Raw genomic sequence first — 18,704 nt, 5'->3', positions numbered from 1 at the left:
CCAGACGTGTATTCCACAGCCAGGCAGAGACACAGAATGGTTAAGCAAGAAAATGCCCATTTTCTAAAAGTGGCATTTCCAAACTTACAACTTAAAAAACAACTTCACCAAAAGATGTGTTTTTAAATTGTGAGTTCAGAGACCCCAAACTGCTCCCAATGGGAAATTACACTTAAAAGACATTCAAGGCAATCCTCATGTTACCCTATTTGAGAGATAGGCCTTGCAATAGTGATAACCAAACTTAGTAGTATTTCACTATTCGGACATGTAATACACACCAGTACATGTCCTACCTTTAAAATACACTGCACCCTGCCCATGGAGCTGTCATGGGCCTACCTTAGTGGTTACTTACATGTAGTAAAAGGGACGGTTTGGGCTTGGCAAGTGAGTGCACTTGCCAGGTCGAACCGGCAGTTTAAACTGCACACACAGGCACTGCAGTGGCAGGTCTGAGACATGTTTTCAGGGCTACTCATGTGGGTGGCACAATCAGTGCTGCAGGCCTACTAGTAACATTTGATTTACATCCCCTGGGCACCTCTAGTGCACTTTACTAGGGACTTACCAGTTAATCATATATGCCAATCATGGATAAACCAATCACCAGTACCATTCAGGCAGACAGCACTTGCACTTTAGCACTGGTCAGCAGTGGTAAAGTGCCCAGAGTCCTAAAGCCAGCCAAAACAAAATCCAGCACAGGATCAAAAACAGGAAGTCAGAAGCCAAAAAGACAGGGGAAACCACACTAAGAGCTGACAGACAGGTCTAACAGGGTTGAGCACAGGTTAAATTAGAGTTTGCTTGTTCCCTACCCTGCAAAGGATTGTGGTTACTGCTTGACCAGAGCTCACACCCCAGTGAACCAGTGACCCAGTTTCTAACAAGGACCAAGCCCAAAATCATACAGTCCACGAAACACAGAGGACATCCTCCTGTTCACTATTCCTAAAATAATAGGTCAACATACACTAGAAAATATCCTTGTGGGATAACAGGTTTCAGCCCCCTGAGTGGGACAGATTGGCTCAGGTGAGCCTTAACTGACTTAGTGAGAGAGAAACTTGTGTTGACCAGACCTTCTTCAGTGGGTTACAGGGGAAATGTGCCACTTGTCTGTTGGAGCTGTACAGCTCATGTAGGGAAAGAAAGCTGGGCAGCCTTGGGTAATATCTTAGAAAGCAAGTCATTTACATGGTACCTTAAAGAACAAGTGATTTGTTTATGCCAGGTGACACCGAGAACATCCCTTAATGCAAAATTATGTTCTTCTCGCATCCTTGCAGAGCCAAGCAAATGGTGGTGCCAAGGACATCTTTTTTGGCAATATTTATTGTTACCAAAAATCTTATTTGTTTCTGGCACTGCAGCGTTCATGCTATGGGTGCTACTGGTAATGTAGTTGATATATGTCCTTATGTGAAGCTGTGTTTACCTTCTCTTTTTTATTTCCAATTTGTAGCTAACTGTGATTCTTTATCCTGGGCGGACCGCAGAGTTCTGTTTGTCACAGATTTATTAAAAATTGGGAAGCGCGGTGCTCCATGAAATTCGACAGCCCTGCATTGTGCAGTGAGAACAAATTTGCGCAGCTTCGTCTTTGGAAACAGTCACGCAACAGTAACGCCACCGGCCACACATTAAAATGGAATCTCGACATGACTTTGACAATTACACCACAATGCAAGCAAACAGTGTCTTACATTAAATATACTTGAACATTATTTTGTACAAATTCCTATACATTTAAATCCACCCCAGGGTAAGCTAACAATAATGTACAGTTTTTTGGAAATGACCCATGCTTTGGGCGGAAATAGAAAGCCATATTTCACTTCCTCATTCTTTGCCGCGTTTTCCTTTGGTGCCAGCGTACCATGCAAAACCACATTGTCCTACTTTAACACATCATGCTTTGTGAGGAATCCTAGTAGTGTTTGTCCCCGCCCCATTCCACGGTATGATTAATGGAGTACTGACTGTAAGTGTAACAATTAAACAGTGTGTTGCCAACATGACAAACAGCCCTTTTTAAATACAAACGGAAACTAAAGGAATTAAGAGGAATTGGCCTGGTATTTGAGATGACTGAGCAAAAGCATTCATAATAACTCTATTGTCACTTATTTGTAAAGGTTGCTCCGCAAAGTCATTGTTTCTTTCTGCAACTGCAGTGACTGCATCCGAGTGGTATATTGGCATTCAGGCATGTCTTGTTTTTATTGAGCCCACGAAACACTGATGATCACAGCAGACTCATGAAACCTCTGAGCTCTGTTGGAGGTTATAGTCATTTAAAAATGCAGGTGATATTGAGCAGGTGGGATATAGATGATCTCTTACAGTCCCGGGATAAAGGCATTTCACATCTCCATTTGAGACTAGTACTTAGAAGGAGTGTAGGTACCCTGTGCAGCAGTTACCTAGGCCTGTGTCGTAGAATGTGGTGCTGTATAGAATCCACCTTTGGTAGCCTATGTTACATTTTTGTTTCCTTTTGAGTTTGACAAACAATCCTCAGCTCTTCAAAGCCCACATGTTTGTTTTGGTGGTTGCTTCAGTTGATTAATTCCTTTACCAGCCTCTTCTCTTTCGTCAGCGTACTGAAAAACAAAAATGTTTTGCCAGCATTTTTTACTTCTCATATATCCCCTTTTGAAGACAACTTTGATAATGGCATCGTTGCTGCACAGTTTTATGCTTTTTTGAAGTATGAATTAAAAAAAGTATGAGTTGAAAAAAAAACTCTGTGGAATTTTGTGAAGCCGGAGTTCCGTGCTGTGAGGAGTCCTCCTGAATGCACCCATCTCTGAAGTGCTAAGCAGGGTCAGGCAAGGCTGACCAGGCCCGACCCTGCTTGGCGTTTCCGAGATGGGTGCAATCAGGAGGGTCGTAGGCATTGAAAGCTGCTGTTTCAGCCCTCTTGTGCACTTTCCTGTCCCGTTGCAGTACCCAACAGGCCGGGCAGCTTTCACTGCCTATGGTCCTGGCCTGAATTCATGCTAGGGACATAGGCAGTGAAAGCTGCCACTTCATTCCTTGTTTGTGTACCTGTGTGCACAAACAATGACAAAACAAAGAAAGAGATGAGGACTTACCTGGGTCTTCCTACTGGTCTTCCTCTCCTCATCATCCGACGGGGATGACAAGTCCTCTCCAGTGGCTGCCTCTCTCTTCTACTCCAGAGCGCACTGCAGGCCAGTTATGGGTAGCACAGCGCAAGCGCAGACTCTCTGTGCTTGCACCGTGCAGCCCATACAGGGCTGCAGTGAAAGCTTGGTGAGCTCTGCTTTGCTGTCAAGGCTAGCGGAGTTTTTTGGATAACAGTGCGCCCGCACACCCCTAGAAATTGCTAAGCAGACTATTTGCATGTTTACATCACTTCCTTCTGCTGATTATCGGTGCCTGTTTGACATGAATAGCTGTGATGGGCAGATCTCTAATCCAAGTTCCTTAAAGAAAGGCCGCAGCGTGTATTGCATTACACATCTTTCTTTCTGTAAAAAATCTCGCAGAATATGTAATTTACTTTCAAGGGGAGTACCATCTCTAGGCCAAGCTTTCTTTCAACAAGTGTTGTCCATTATACCCCGTGCTGCGCAAAATAAAATCTTGTTTATGCATAAATCTGTAGATTTCCTGTTGCTTTACTCCTTATTGATATTGTCACAGTGAGGATGCTACTGGTGCCTGTAGCAGCTGTTAAAAGACTGCCAGCTTAATTCAGCCCATCAGTGTGTTAGGATTCGTTCAAAGCACCTCATGCTGGTATGATAGATTCACGCAGAAAACCGATCTGTGGCAAGATTTTCTGGATGAAGATTATTTTTGTTTGTTTTTCATCTCCAGCATGAAATTGCTTTATTTTTCTGTTTCTGGGAAAACGATGCGTTTTTTTATTGAACCTATAAACCAAGAGCAATAATTATGTTGTCACAAGAAAATACCAGAATCGCTATAGAAGTGGCAGAAGAACCAGACATTCCCACATATAAATGAGAAATGGAAATTTAGGAGTTAGTGGAATCAGTTGAAAAACCACGAATTCCTATCACAGACGATACGGGTTGCTAAAAAGATGGCATCTACCTGACTGCTTGAAATACCTTTCTCTCTGATGAATTAGGTTCATCGTTCTTCTAAATTTAGCGAGAACTTAAATGCGAATACGAGATTAATGCCTCAACTGCATATTTTGATTTGCTAATCTTCCAATGACAACGATCTCTCTTTCTAGCATATGATAAAAATCAACGAATTGTTTGAGACAGGGTTCTGTCCTGTTCTCTCCCTTTCAAACAATGGGTTGTGTAAATAAATAATTCATTTGCACCAGTGTTTCAGTGGTTTCTCTCTATAGGCCACTCTGGTCATTGAAAACCTGTCCTGCTGGAGATTCTAGAATGAGCCTCCTCTCTGGATTGTGAGCTGGTTACCCAGGTTACACAGCAGTTATCAGATGAATGATTCTTGATGACCAAAGTATCTAAACGAGTTCCAAACCAGTAAGAGAATGCAACTGTTACTTACCTAAATGGGAGAACCACGAATTTATAATGGACTTTGAGTTAGAGAAAGCCAAACGTGTGCCAGGGTCCCAGTAGGGGGTGTGGCAGTCCTTTGTGTGAGGGTAGGCCCTCCATCCTCCCAGCCCAGGAACACCCATTCAAAATGCAGATGTATGCAAGTGAGGCTGAGTACCCTGTGTTTGGGGTGTGTCTGAGTGAATGCACAAGGAGCTGTCAACTAAACCTAGCCAGATGTGGATTGTAAGGCACAGAAAGATGTAAGTGCAAAGAAATGCACACTTTGTAAAAGTGCATTTCTAGAATAGTAATATTAAATCCAACTTCACCAGTCAGCAGGACTTTGTATTACCATTCTGGCCATATTAAATATGACCTTCCTGCTCCTTTCAGATCAGCAGCTGCCACTTCAACAATGTATGAGGGCAGCCCCAATGTTAGCCTATGAAGGGAGCAGGCCTCACAGTGGTATAAAAACGAATTTAGGAGCTTTACACCACCAGGACATATAAACTACACAGGTACATGTCCTGCCTTTTATCCACACAGCACCCTGCTCTAGGGGTTACCTAGGGCACACATTAGGGGTGACTTATATTTAGAAAAAGGGGAGTTTTAGGCTTGGCAAGTACTTTTAAATGCCAAGTCGAAGTGGCAGTGAAACTGCACACACAGGCCTTGCAATGGCAGGCCTGAGACAAGGTTAAGGGGCAATTGAAGTGGGTGGCACAACCAGTGCTGCAGGCCCACTAGTAGCATTTAATCTACAGGCCCTAGGCACATATAGTGCACTCTACTAGGGGCTTACAAGTAAATTAAATAGCCAATCATGGATAAACCAATCAACAGTACAATTTACACAGAGAGCATATGCACTTTAGCACTGGTTAGCAGTGGTAAAGTGCCCAGAGTTCAAAAGCCAACAACAACAGGTCAGAAAAAATAGGAGGAAGGAGGCAAAAAGTTTGGGGATGATCCTGTCAAAAAGCCAGGTGCAACATGACCCCCCACAAGCCTAAAGCCAGGGGAGAACAATCACTATCCTGATGTACTTCCCTGTTTGAGGCGACAGAACAAGGACCCAGGCCCACAACAGCAGGGTCATGTTCCAGTTCTTTGCCTTCCTGACTCCAATTGGATCCCTCTGTCCACAGTCTCAGGGCCCACTAAGCCAACCGATGGGGAACCTTTCTCCTTACCTGCGGATACCATCTGTGCAGCACCTAACCTTACATTGCTCACAGACGTATCCCAGGAGCAGGATAGTACCACCATGACCAACACAGTGGTGTTGCCCACTCTACCCCCGGGGTGTGACACTTGTCCCCTCCCCAGGGATAACTCTGTCCACCCGGACAGCAAGCCACAGTGGTTACTGACAGCTGTCAGGGAGGAGCGCCAGGCCCCAGGCCTCTCAGAGCTCTCCAACCACTGTGGCTGTGGAGAGTGGGGGGCGGTAGCCCCAGGTGCTGGACACCCTTTAACCACTCTCCCTTCCACCAGGTCAGGGATGACAGCCTGAACTTGGTCCTCCCCTCTGAGGCTCTGTACCCTCCCTCCCGGAGCAGTACCCCCAGAGTCCAACATGGTCAGGGGGCTTATAGAAGCCGCCCTGTACTATTCCTCCACCAGTGCAGGGCTGTTAACCTGCAACTGGCCCTCCAACCTGGGGTCTGCACCTTCAGGTTGGATTAGGGCCCGGGGTGAGGCTTCCCTCCCCCTGCCCTCCCTTCTGGGGTCCAGCACCTTCCAACTAGGAGTGGCCTCCTCAGAAGACAACATGGTAGGGGCACTGTTATCTGTAGCCCCTCCCTCCAGGTCCGGGGGGACACCCTGAACCTGGTCTTCCAGCCCAGGGTCTGTACCCTCAGACTGGATCACTGCCTGGCAAACGAGAACTTTGTGGGGGGCACACCTACCCCCCACCAGGTCAGAGTTTAACCTCTGAACCTGGCCATCCAACCCAGAGTCACCACACGAAGGTTGAACAATTGTCTGGCACACCAGGACTTCTTGGGGGGCACACCTACACCCCACCAGGTCAGAGTTTAACCCCTGAACCTGGTCATCCAACCCAGAGTCACCACCCTGAGGTTGAACAATTGCCTGGCACACCAGGTCTTCTTGGGGGGCACGCTCACCCCCACAAGGGACACACCACCCCCAAGGGCCACAGAAGAGTCTGGCTGGCGCAGGTCTCCTGACCTCTGCCCATCTGGCAGAGTCTGGATTTCCCCCAAACCAGAAACGGTTTCACCTGGGTCATTCCTGGGGGGCTCTGCTCTCAGAGCTGACCCCTGACTCTCCAGGGCCTCCACTGGGGTCCGCACCACCCTCTCAACCCTCCGTCTGGACTTCTGCACCTCCTCACTAGAAGTGGTACTGCCAGACACCAGAACTGGTGGGATGCTGGCTACAGTCACCCCCCAAGTTCTTCTGACACTGCGGGGCTCCCTCAACAGGTGGCCCTATGGTACAGGCTAGGCTTCCCTCCTGGCGTTCCCTCATGGAACCCTCTAGGACCTGGGACCTACCTGGGACACTACAGTCCTCTCCCACCTCACTTGGTTGGGAAACACCTAGAGCACTCCCTTCAGGAGCACCCCCAAATGCCTCTTCAGACTCTCTGGTATGCACCCAGAAGTCTGCCTCCATTGTAAGCTCCCTGGGGTCAGAGAACTCACACTCCACCTGGTGTTGGCGTAGCTCTGGAAAATAAGGACCAGACATATGCTCTCCAGCAATTACATCACTCTGTCCTTCACATGTATTAACCACAGTAACCTTCACCCAACCATCCAGTGACTCAGCCTTGAAAAAGCACTCTACATCACCCTCCTGAGACTGGTGAGACAGTATCTGACTGTCCCTGACACTCAACCCATACTCTTCTGGGTTGTCTCCACACTCTATATCAAGGACGTCCACAAGGGGGGAACCCTATTCCCTGTCACTCTCTTCTAGAGCCAGTAAAGTGTCCCTCCCCCCAGTAGGAATATGACTCCCTGTGCCAGTTCCCCAATCCTTCTCAGGGACCCTGTGCATAACGGGAACTACCTCATACTCTTGAACTGCCTGGGGTGTGTCAACTCCCTTCTTCAAGATGGGCACCACATCTCTGGGCTTGTGCCCTTCTTCAGCAGTACTGGATGCAAGATTTTTGCTGCCACCATCTGAACTGGACTCAACCCTTCCGGCCTCCAGTTTCAGCTCTTCACATCTCACCTCCTGAGCTGCAATCCTTTCTTTTTCCAGGGCTAAGGCTCTTGCTGCCTCAGCCCTTTCAATAAAGTCATCTAGCTCCTCCAGCGACTGCTCTGCCTATAGGAGCCATTCATTTTTCACTGGTTCTCTTTCCTCATCTGAGTAGTCTTCCTCCTCATCTGAACAGTCCTCCTCCTCATCTGAGGAGTCCTTAGTCATTTGGTTTTTTGCTGCCTTTTCGTCTGCCCATCTTTCTTCCCCCAGGTTAAGTAGGTATCTAGCAGTTCCATCTTAGTAGATCTCCTTGACATAGGAAGTCCCCATTTTCTGCAAAGCCTCCTTAGGTCAGCCTTAGTGAGGGATTCAGTAGGCACAAAGAATGACACACAGTAGATACCCATTCTCAATCTGGTAAGGTATCACAGGCAAAAACCAAAATCCAAAGTCCAAAATATCAATAATATATCCAGGAGGACATCAGAGAACCAAAAGCAAAAAGATGAAAAATCAAGTTGACCTTCAACTGTGGGTAGGTAGTGAAATACTTAGCTACTGTATGTCACTGCACAAATACAAGTCCTATCCTCACCGCTGATCACCAATGTTAGAAATTGGGTTTTTGGTTGGCAGTCAGGTTACCCTCTGTCCAAGCAAGAACCCTCACTCTAGTCAGGGTAAGTCACACACAATCCAAATTATCCTGTGCCCACCCTCTTGTAGCTTGGCACGAGCAGTCAGGCTTAACTTAGAAGGCAATGTGTAAAGCATTTGCGCAATAAATCATACAATAACATAATATAGCACCACAAAAATACACCACACAGTGTTTAGAAAAATGTATAATATTTATCTGGGTATTTGCAGGTCAAAACGATCAAAGATGCAATATGAATTTGTAAAGATATCACTAAAAAGTGATATAAGTGTCTTAAGTCTTTAAAAAGTAAACAAAGTCTCTTTTAAGCACAAAGTACCTGGTTTGGAGGGGAAAATCTCCGCAGAGGGCCGCAGAGGAGGAGATGCGGTGAAAAATGGTGTGTGCGTCGGTTTCGTCCCTTCACACACGGACTTTCGGCGTTATTTTTCACGCGGGGAGACGTGCATCGTTCTGCGGGAAGAAAAATGGTGTGTGCGTCGATTTCGCCCCTTCACACATGGACTTGCGTCATTATTTTTCACTCGGGGAAGACGTGCGTAGTTTTCCGGCATGCGGGCCGACTCCTTCTATGGTTCGCAGGATTACCAGATGTCCCAGGGTCTGTGCGTGGATTCCTCGGCTTGTTATCCGGCTGCGCGTCGTTCTGGGAGGCTGTGCGTGGAATTTTCTTTCTCACAGCAGGCGTCGCGTCGATTTCCTCTCTGGAAGTCGGGCGGCGTTGTCCATGCGAGGCCGTGCGTCGAAGTCCCAGTCTCCCCGTAGGCGTTGCGTCGAGCAGCATCCGCGTGCGGCGATTTTCTCACTGCGGAGCAAGCTATGCATCGAAATTTGCGGCGCACGAAGAGTCCAAATGACAAAGAGAAGTCTTTTTGGTCCTGAGACTTTAGGGAACAGGAGGCAAGCTCTATCCAAGCCCTTGGAGAGCACTTTTACAGTCAGACAAGAGTTCAGCAAAGCAGCAGGCCAACAGCAAGGCAGCAGTCCTTTGTAGAAAGCAGCCAGGTGAATCCTTTGAGCAGCCAGGCAGTTCTTCTTGGCAGTATGTAAGTTCTGGTTCAGGTTTCTTCTCCAGCAAGTGTCTGATGAGGTAGGGCAGAGACCCTGTTTTATACTAAATTGCGCCTGTGAAGTGGGGGTGACTTCAAAGAGTGGCTAAGAAATGCACCAGGTCCCCTTTCAGTTCAATCCTGTCTGCCAGGGTCCCATTAGGGGGTTTGGCAGTCCTTTGTGTGAGGGCAGGCCCTCCACCCTCCCAGCCCAGGAACACCCATTCAAAATGCAGATATATGCAAGTAAGGCTGAGTACACTGTGTTTGGGGTGTGTCTGAGTGAATGCACAAGGAGCTGTCAACTAAACCTAGCCAGACATGGATTGTAAGGCACAGAAAGATTTAAGTGCAAATAAATGCTCACTTTCTAAAATTGGCATTTCTAGAATAGTAATATTAAATCCGACTTCACCAGTCAGCAGGATTTTGTATTACCATTCTGGCCATACTAAATATGACCTTCCTGCTCCTTTCAGATCAGCAGCTGCCACTTCAACAATGTATGAGGGCAGCCCCAATGTTAGCCTATGAAGGGAGCAGGCCTCACAGTAGTGTAAAAACGAATTTAGGAGTTTTACACCACCAGGACATATAAACTACACAGGTACTGTCGCGTGGGCTCTCATTATCCTAAATGACACTACTGGATTTCTAGGCAGCAGGATCGATAACGGTGTGGGGGACTGAGTCTGACCCACGTGTAAGGAACTCTGTCACCCTAAATCCGTTTTTTGCTCCGGCTAACTAGCAGTGCCTCATTTCTCCCACGGGGAACAAATGATTAGGCAGCCGAGCGCATGACATCTTTGGAACTTCTCAGGGAAATCGTGGTCACTCAGATCCAAACCAACTCTCTTAATTACAATATGGTCTCATATACAAATGACAAAGACAGTATAGGTTTTATGAAATGTTTTAATAAAACGACTGTATTTTAGATAATAAGGCGTGAGCCGCAATAACCAGAACAATACAACATAGTAGGATTGAAATAGTCACCAGGAGAGTAAAACATAAGAGCTATCATATTTCCTAACAGTTTCTACTCTCCCTCTGCTTGTTCTATTTAGAGCACAGCATGTTAAGCTTCTAGCTTGCCTTTCCGAATCACCGGGGAGACATAAGCCCTCATACCTGAGCAAAGGCCTGTGATCTGGTTCAGCATCTGCAACGAGGCAGTCAGCGTCTAGCTGTGGGTCTCTGGTCGGAATCTCCCTCTTCCATGTATTGGGACAAGGAAGTGATTTTATAACTAACATGTCATCGTGATCACAAAATGTCCCTACGCAGGAATGCCAAATCTAAACTCCTACCACGTCTATCGGCAATGTACCAGACTGTATCCTTGACTGAAGAACAGAGTGAATATGTTATGAAGAACTCCAGTGCTGAAGTAGGCAAAACAGTGTGATATGAATAAAAAACAACACCGTAGAACTGGCTATTTGAAAAATAACAGTACGAAGCCTAATAAAAAGCATGTAGAGCAAAGTGCACAGAGGCTCTAAGCTGTCAGCAAATGAATAAAATACATTCAGGGCAAAGTGCACAAAGGCCTAAAGCCTGAAGCTAATGCGCAAAGTATACGTAAAACTAACCACACTACAGTACATGGCCTGCCTTTTACCCGTACAGCACCCTGCTCTAGGGGTTACTTAGGGCACACATTAGGGGTGACTTATATGTAGAGAAAGGGGAGTTTTAGGCTTGGAAAGTACTTTTAAATGCCAAGTCGAAGTGGCAGTGAAACTGCACACACAGGCCTTGCAATGGCAGGCCTGAGACAAGGTTAAGGGGCTTCTGAAGTGGGTGGCACAACCAGTGCTGCAGTCCCACTAGTAGCATTTAATCTACAGGCCCTAGGCACATATAGTGCACTCTACTAGGGTCTCACAAGTAAATTAAATAGCCAATCATGGATAAACCAATCAACAGTACAATTTACACAGAGAGCATATGCACTTTAGCACTGGTTAGCAGTGGTAAAGTGTCCAGAGTTCAAAAGCCAACAACAACAGGTCAGAAAAAATAGGAGGAAGGAGGCAAAAAGTTTGGGGATGACGCTGTCAAAAAGCAAGGTCCAACATACACTATTCTCTAAAACATACAGTACAATAGTACAATCTCACTCAATGGAGAGCATACATATGACTATGCAGTAATTGATAGCACTTTAGTGAAACGTTTATTTTAGAACTATGGGGATATTTATCTTGTTTTGCGCCAAATTTGCGTCATTTTTTTTACACAAATTCAGAGCAAAAATAACTCCATATTTATACAAATTTCTGGACTTAGAGTCATTTTTTGGAGGTGGAAACCTACTTTGCGTTGATGACATTCAAAGTAGGTGTTCCCGTGCAAATAATGACTCTATGGCCTTAGCGCCATATTTATCCCCTGTGCTAAAATCACGCACAGGAGGGAGGAGGCATCAAAAAATGGTGAAAAACTTGCTTTGCACCATTTTTTAACGCCTGGGTCAGGGCAGGTGTTAGGGGACCTGTGGGCCTATTTCCATGGTGGAACACCATGGAATAAGCCCACAGGTGCCCTCCCTAGGCCCCAGGGACACTCCCACCCACACCAGAGGGACAGCGGGGGATGGGGGGCCCATCCCAGGTAACTATAGTATGTACAGGTAAGTATATATTTTTTAAAGTGCCATTGGGGCCCTGAAATGAGACCCCTTAAATGGCACTAGGTGAAATGGCCATGCCCCGGGGACCCTGATCCCCTGTGCTGGCCAATGGGGTGGTGGGCATGACTCCTGTCTTTTCTAGGACAGGAGTCATGTGATATGGATGGTTTTGTGTCAGAAAATGACTTTAGGCATTTTTTTTTACTCTAACCTTAAGTTAGTGCAGTTTTGCACCAAAAAGTATAAATCAGGGCCTATATACGTTAGCCTAAGGTCAGAGGCACAGATTACTATAGAGTTATTTACATCATACGTAGGCTTAAGCATGTTGACAACTTTGATATTAAGACTCAACATTAACTGCAGTCACACATTGAAGCTCGTTAATAGTGGTGATGTATTTTTTTTATCAGATATTTGAATGTTGTTAGATCATCTGCATCTGTTAAGGAATGGGTGCAGAGAAGGTCTTTTAAGTGTCCTTCTAAATATCCTGAGAATAGGATGCCTCCTGCAAGTATCTAGGGTGTGATTCATCAGAGAATAATATGCATGAAAGTAATTGTTGAATGATTGTAAAGGTAGTGCTAGATAAACCACCAAGGGACCACACTATTCCTTACATCAGGAAGGAGAAGAGAGCTTCCTTACAGGACTAATAACGTCTCCAGTATCTTCTTCCTCAGGATACCAGACCTTGAGATCTCTGACTCCCTTCATGAATCCTGGTTAGATGAATACCTCATCAGCTTATTAAATTTACTAGGCAAAGTCATTCCTCAACTTCTCAGCCTCTTGTTCACTGAAAGGTGTCTTTTGGAATACAGAAATTTTGATTATGACAGCAAATAATTTTATTCCATAGTACAGTGATCTAACATGTATGCCAATTGATATTTTATAATCGTTGCTTGATGTTATGGCTTGACCTTCCCACTTGTGGAACCCACAAATTACTTAGGGGGTCATTAGGTTGCGGGTGCCAGAATACCGCCAGTGCTGGCGGTATGGCTGGCTCCGTATTTTGACTTTTCCGCTGGGCCAGCGGACAAGTCACATCCACATTGCCGCCGGCTCCTAATTGAGCCGGCAGCAATGCTGATGTGCAGCAGGTGCAGTACCACCCGTCGCGCATTTCACTGCCCGAAATTCGGGCAGTGAAATGCGCGACGGGGCTCAGCCTGGGGGCCCCTGCACTGCCCATGGCAAGTGCAGGGGCCCCCAGGGGCCCCCTGAGTCCCCTTACCACCAGCCTCTTCCTGGCAGTGCAAACCGCCAGAAACAGGCAGGCAGTAGGGGAGTCATAATCCCCAGGGCAGCGCTGCTTGCAGTACCGCCGCGGTCAAAATATGGGTATTCGTACCGCAAGCCTGTTGGCGGTACGAACGCCACTTTAGGGTTGTAATTACCACCTTAATGTTTAAAATGCTACATTTAACAATTAACTCTGTTTACTATTGAATTGTAAATTTCTGTAGCACACGCACAAATTAATAAGGTTTTAGAAATCTACAAAAATGGTATCTTGAAGACAATTGTTATTCGGATCTCACGATATTGTGCAGCTTCCACAAGCTTAGTCCATGTACTGTTGTTTGTTTCTTTTTCCATAGTTTTCATTTGTAACTAAGAAAGTGTCTTCTGAGTAAGCTATTGCTTACATATTTCGTCGGTGTACAATGCAGACAATAAAAAAGTAAGAATACAGAATAGAACACTGTGAAGTATCTTATGCAGCAAAACCCCCATCCTAATGGCGCATAGTTCTCTTCATAGATGCCCTCTTTATCAAACCCTACTCATAGCACTGAACTTTATTTTCTAAGGAACCCAGGGACAGATGTACCAAGCACTTTTGTGGTTGGAACTGCTCTGATTCTGAGTTTGCAATCCCAAAAAGGTATTTTGCAATTTGCTGAAACCTTATAGAGTTGGTAAAAGTTTTCCCACTTCAAAATGGGTTTAGAAATTCACAAGGCATTTAGAAGTAGTGTGTTGTAGGAGTCTCTTCCAAATATCAATTCCCTCTCCATATGTATAAATTGTTTAAGTCCGAAACAGAGGTAATAAACGATTAAAAAGTTACCAGTGACCAATTTGGATTGGTAATCGAAGCACAAAAGTGAGATTGTCCCTTGGAACCAATTGTTCTTTGAGATTAAGAAAGACAATCTGTTGAGGAGTAGAAAGTTCCCCATGGGACCGCTGCCCGCTATCAAACACACTTTTTAAAAAAAAGCAAACAAACATAGGGGGTTATTACAACTTTGGAGGAGGTGTAAATCCGTCCCAAAAGTGACGGTAAAGTGACGGATATACCACCAGCCGTATTACGAATCCATTATATCCTATGGAACTTGTAATACGGCTGGTGGTATATCCGTCACTTTACCGTCACTTTTGGGACGGATTAACACCTCCTCCAAAGTTGTAATAACCCCTATAGTCCCCTTTCCTGGATGGAAAAATGGGTGCCTTCAAAAAAGCTTGCTTTATTCTAAGACATTGTTGTCTACTAACCTCTGCAGGGCACCATCTCTGTAATGGCCTCCATTGGAGTGAGTCACCGTTTCTGATCTACCTCAAGAATAATAATGAGATATGTCAGAATGCGACCCATTCCAAATTTGATGTTTTCCGAACCAACCAATTTGTAGATAGCTTGTCTCAGAAAATTATTTACTAGTCACAAAAAACTGCTCTCAAATTGAGACTAGTATTCTGTGAGCAGTAAATAGAACATCTCTCCCCCTGTTACATACAGCATGTATGTGTGCTTTACTCTCTAGGAATGTAATCTCACATGCACGCTCAAGTGAGAACAGCTGCTTGTGGACAATTGATATCATTAGTTTCCCGTTTCTCTCAGTTATCTTACATAGTATCTCATCTTTTATTTATATATTTATTTCTGCCTCATTTCATATAGACATCCTACTTCAAAATCATAAGTACTTAACCTTCTTCCAAGGTGAACTCCTGTGCTCAGCGGTCTTTCTCCCATAGAGAACTCCATTCAACAAGCTGAATTGATTGCACTTCAGGCACGCTTTCAGGCTAAAGTTTTAGCACTAGTGACAAAGGCGCTCAAATAAAAAATATCTTTCTGCCAATCCAGATTTCTAGGAAGCAAACATTTCAGATGAGTGAAAATAAAGCAAAGTACAAATAAAATTATTTAAAGAAATCTGTATCAAAACAATATAAAGACATCTGTACTACCTTGTGTTGCCTCATTGGCTGAATTTTGAAAGATAACTCACTGACCAGTATCTTCTTTCACCTTTTCCTTCCATTTGCATGACAATCATCGCTTGAATCCCTGTCCCCTCGATGTCCTCATCTACTCGCGCTCACGCTAATCTAGTCTCCTGCTCCCCTCATTTTCTCTCTTGCTTCCTCATTGTTAGAAATGGAGTTTAGTAGGTCCCCTTCTACAGGCAGCCCTCTCTCTCTACAGACCCCTCTAATTCCTCCTGCGTGTAATATGGCAGGTCCTCTAAATCAAAGGTGAGCCCCATCTTGAAAAGGTACAAAAAACACAAGTGTGACAACCATAATACCCAAGCGTGAGAACTGAAAACAGGAAAAATGACCAAGGAGAGAAAGTTAAGAGAAGCAAAACATGTGATGGTCTAAACGCAATCCTTGTAGTGAAATAATGAATCACAATGGTACTGTGCGAGCGCAAGTCCTTTCCTCACCGCTGACAACCAATGTCAGAAATGGGGTTTCTGGTTGGTAGGGTATGCACCTCAGGCAGGCAGAACCTACCCACTCTAGTGAGGGCAAGGGAGTTACACGTCCAAGATAACCCCTGCTCACATCTTGGTAGCTTGGCATGAGCAGTCAGGCCGCAATGTTTAAAGCATTTGCACAACACACACAACACACGTGACGCAATATCCCTACCACAAAGGAAACACAAAACCAGATTATATGAAAATATACTGTATGGTACACAACGCAATTATTAGACTAAACATCACATATCAGAACTATCCTGCTAGCTTAGCACTTGTCAGAACGTTACACATTAGTCACTCTACAAACTAGCAGTAGTCCCATATAACACACAGGTTACTTAGGGCCATATTTATAATTTTTGACGCAAAGCTGCGCCGGCGCAGATTTGCGTCAAAAATTTTACCGCCGGCTAACGCCATTTCGATGCGCCGTGCGGGCGTCAAATTTATACTTTGATGCACGGCGGCGCAACCAACAGGTGGGAGTCATTTTTTTTTACGCACACCGCGGCGTCAAGTCGTAAAGGAAAACAACGTTAACGTGACGTAAATGACTGTGGGTCGATTTACGACAGCGCAACCCGGAAAGCGCAGTTTTTTTTTACGCAATAGCGTCAAAAATACCCGCGAACACTGCCCTTTCAGCAGAGGAGAGCCAAAATGGATCCCAGATGCCACTACAGACCCCAGGAAGATGACAGCAGACCAGGAACCAACCAGGATGATCCATACAGGAACCAGGACATATATAGAAAAAAAAGAAAGTGTCGCTTCAGTGCAGAGGAGCAGGAAATCCTGGTTAAAGAGGTGACGGAACACCAGCACCAACTGTTCATCACCTCTAAGTTGCCAATCAGCAGGAGAGAGGCCATATGGCAACAAATTGTTGACAAGATCAACAGTGTGGCTGAAGTACGCAGGACAGTCACCGAGTGTAAGAAACGCTGGCATGACTGCAAACGTAGGACAAAGGAAAAAATGGCCAGGAACAGGAAGGCAGCACTGCAGACTGGAGGTGGGAGTCCAGCACACCAGGAGGCCCTGGACCACATGGAGGAGATGGTCGCAGCCGTCATCCCCGAGGAGATCGTCACAGGGATTCAAGGACAGGACAGCACAGACTACCACGAGACAACGCACATGCAGGGTAAGTCACATGGGGAATTATAATGCAAAAATGTTAACTGCAACCGGGGTGGGGAATCTCTACTACACAATGCATGTAAGTCACCATATATATGGAGTGGCATGGGTAAAGGGGACCGGCAGGGGGGCATGCCCAGCACAGACAGAAACTGGGGCACGACATAACACAACACCAACAACAGTCCCATGGGAGCATCTTGTCATGACAACAATGGAGCTAAGGGAAAGCCTCAACAGGTGGGAAGGCCACTACGTCAAACTTACATCCTGGCACTCGTCAGTCAAAATATATCCTACATCAACTAGGTCCCTATCAGTAATCAAGTAGCCAAAACAACAACTGCAATGTAACTGCAACAACAGTTGACACTAACACCTCTGATCTCTGTGCAGCTATAGTAGCCAATGGCAGTAACCTCCCCATGGAACATACATACCTAAATTAGGGGGTGAGGATGACATCTGCAACAATCCCCTGAAACAAGACAAAGGCACCAGTACACTCAAATGTCAATGACCATAGTTGACACATACATCAGCCAAAGTAAACAGCAATAGGAGCCATACAGCACTAAGGGCACACACATGCTGCATACGTCAGGGTCCCTCACGTGCCTGGCTAACAAGGCAACATCACAAATGTCATACTGCTCAGACAACAACATTGAGGAGGGGACACATGCAACTGGTCACTGAAATACACCTGCACAGTCAGAGGACCAAATAGGACATTGATACGATAAACAGGGCAATCCAATTAAACACACATTACCCAACATCAGCTGGAAACATTAACAATGTCTACATCCATATCACATCGTAACATTGCCATGCATAGGATATGCCACATAACAATTACAATTAGGTCAATGTGAACAATCTGACTTTGGGGCAGATCCTGAGAGGCAAGTGTGCTGCCAGGGCAATCACAACACCCACAGCCAGTGAAAGGTCTCACCATACGAATAGATATACACGGAGGGTCGAGTAGGACAAAAAGATGGCTATTCCCTAATTGGTACAAAGCAACACCTAGAGGCGATTAGGCAGACAAGTCTGATAACTCTATATCATACATGTGACACACAGGTGGGCCATAGGCTTATAACAATGCCCATATGAAGGACAGCAGATACCAATACCAAACAAGATCACAAAGTAAAGTAATCCAAAGGCTTGCATGTTACGGCAAAATTGTCACAACACAGACACACTAATTGTACCCTGTTTCATTGCAGAGGAACATGGATCTCCTGCTGATATGCCTGTCCCTGATTTCCCTGATGACATGGATGACGAGCCCATAAACATTCCCCAGGAGACCATCCAAAAGGTCCTTGAAACCCTCCAGACCACACCTTCAGTCACAAGGAGGAGCACAGAACAAGCAGCCATCACAGAAGAACCACCCACCACCCCAATTGCAAGACCTGCCAGCTCCTACACAGCTGAGGACTCTGACGACACTGGCACCAGCTTTGAAAGAACTGTAGTTGGTGTACAGCGGGAGCTGGCCAAGGAGGTGCGGGTGGGGATGCAAAATATGGCAGCCAGCCTTGAGGGGGTGCGCTTGTGCATGTTGTCATCTGCAGATCAGGCAGCAGCTATGCAAGTCCTAACATCCATACTGCAAGGACTACAAGAAACTATAAAGGAATTCACCACTGCAGTAAGGGAGTTGCCACAACACCTCGCACCCCAAACTTTCCACTGCATGCACAAATGCAA

Source organism: Pleurodeles waltl, chromosome 4_2 (genome assembly GCF_031143425.1).
Source record: "Pleurodeles waltl isolate 20211129_DDA chromosome 4_2, aPleWal1.hap1.20221129, whole genome shotgun sequence".
NCBI classification, from domain to species: domain Eukaryota; kingdom Metazoa; phylum Chordata; class Amphibia; order Caudata; family Salamandridae; genus Pleurodeles; species Pleurodeles waltl.
Note: the sequence above shows the minus strand (reverse complement) of the source record.